This window comes from Pinus tabuliformis, chromosome Q (genome assembly GCF_031772625.1).
Source record: "Pinus tabuliformis cultivar Carrire ecotype Pingquan chromosome Q, CPIR1, whole genome shotgun sequence".
Taxonomy (NCBI): domain Eukaryota; kingdom Viridiplantae; phylum Streptophyta; class Pinopsida; order Pinales; family Pinaceae; genus Pinus; species Pinus tabuliformis.
Genome location: NC_142296.1, coordinates 992,497,225 through 992,499,737, shown reverse-complemented (window position 1 = coordinate 992,499,737; position 2,513 = coordinate 992,497,225).

The window sequence follows — 2,513 nt, the reverse complement described above, 5'->3', positions numbered from 1 at the left end:
AACCAAAATGGATAAGGCCTCTCCCACCATAAGAGGATCCATTTCCCCCCTATCAAAGCTATATAAACTCCTCATTTTACAACCTCAGCTAGCTGAAAGGGCTGGAAATTATCTACAAATCTTGATAGCCATCTTGAGAACCTTAACCTTGTACTTTGCGTGTGAAGGGAGAATATTCTTATAGTGTTTGTTGGAGCAAAGGGAAAGAGGCCTTGAACTTCCATTATTTTGAGGGAGAATCATGAGATGCTTATAGTGGTGTTGGAACCTGTACATGCCAAAGGGAACCTGCAATGTCAAGGCTCTGGTTGTATTTCTCTTTGAAGTTTATATTAATACAACTAATGGTTTATTTACTATATCGTGTGTAATATTTCATTTGATATCTTAAAACTCCTTGACCTTTTAAGTAGATTGAATTTTATTTTATGTTGTCACGTTTGTTGTTGTTTCTTATATGTGTGTTTCAGGTATTTAAACAAAAGGAACAAAAGGAAGCTAGAGCAAGGAAGCAAGAGCACCATCAAATGGATTAGCATTATAAGAGGTAGGCCCTCTTATTCAATTCTGATCTAAGGAAATTTACGTTAGATTGTCTTGTTTGCAGCTAGACCCACTCTCTTGGACTAGAGGGATCATCTATGTCCACAAAGAGGATACTCCTACTCCACAATTACCTCAAAAAATCCCCTCATGAAGATTAAGGTGATTAGATGCAGAGCTTCCTCACCAACAATTGATTGCAGTGAGCAACCATCCAACCCTAGTGGGGTGAAATCCCTATATTGCACTCTCATATTTGTGTTCGTTCTTCTCTATATAACCTTCTCAGCATGGAAAATATTTGAAATAATCAATTTTAAAGTTGTGAATTTGGATAATGGCTTGAAGGTTGGGCAGCTCCATCCTCCCATTTGACAACCAAAAGAATCCATGCAATATTTCCACTCCCTCACCCAATTTTGACTTGTTGAATATAGACATAGACTTACAGGGAAACATGTATAACATGTCTACAACCTACTCCAAACCTGTGTGCCTCGCCATTTCTCAAAACCAGGAAGAACTCTATGGAAATGATACAAGAGTTGATCCATAAGGTTTAAATAAATGTCGCACAAATTCTGCATGGGAAGGGGGGAGTTGATCCATAAGGTTTAAATAAATGTCACACAAATTCTGCATGGGGGGGGGGGGGGGGGGGGGGGGGGGGTGTTATGCCACACCGCCCCCCTTCTTAATTCTCATGGAAATCGGTGGGGTGGTGGGCACCTCCTTGAGAACCCTTTCACATTGTTCATCCACCCCCATCGGGGTATGATGGTAAATATGTTATTTACTTAATTATGAATTCTTTTTAAGGATTTTAATTTTGGATGGTGTTCTGGCAAAGCTTAAGAATAAAAAATAACTATACAAATATTTTAGAGTCATGCATGAATATCCGCATGTCATTATATTGTGAAAAGGTTGCAATAAGACCTTCAAGTTATGGTCCAATTAAATATTTGAAAAATAGTTTTTTAATAATATTGAAAAATAGATATATTTTTTTTCAAGGTTAAACAATATAAATTTCATTGGTCAACGTTAAACTAATAGTGTTCATTGGGAAAGTCAATTGCTAGAGTCTTGCCTTGGTAGGGACTAGTAAGGCCAATGTTCGTCATGTGACAAAATGTACTCATGCCATCAAATATGGAATTGGGATTTGAGAAAATATCCATTATAGATATAGACAGTTGTGCAATCTGTAAATCAAACCTAATTTATTTTCTTAAAGCATAGATAAATATTATAAATAGTTATGCAAACTAATAACAATGTGTGTTTGGAAAGATAAACTATATGTAGCCTACAACTAAGTAATATTTATAACATAACAAATGTATTGAAAACTTGTTTACCTGCCAAATGTATTGCAGAGCAATTTGTTTGCCATGTCAAACTTTCAATTTCCTTTATTTTGCATTTTCATTTTGTTGTACTTTACACTTATACCATAGTTATAATACTCAATATCAATCTAATGGTTTTCTCTTGTTTCATTTACATTACATTTTAACTAACAAAATATTCATAGTTATCATATCTTAAATTTTTTAATAAAAATGATTAAAATCAAATCAATTATATATGTATTCCATAAATTATAAAATTAAATCAATCATTATTGTCTATTTTAGAATAGGCTTTCTAGAATTTAAGTTTAATTATCAATAGTAATAGATGGATGGTGCCTTTATAGAATATCCACAAAATATTTATGCTGATAGGCATGTCTATTTTGGAATATGGATTTTATTTACTTATTGATAAATAAATTTAAATTCCAGAAACCCTAATCCAAAATTGGTTCATAAAGTGGTTCTCCATTTTTGTTTCCCTCTATTTTTAAGTAAGTCTCGGAATTTTCACTTGAAATATTTTTGCATTTATCTATTCTTCTTTTTGTTGCTTCATAATTTGAATCTTCTCCTTTAAAGCTCCACTTCCTTCTCCAAGTTTTTAAC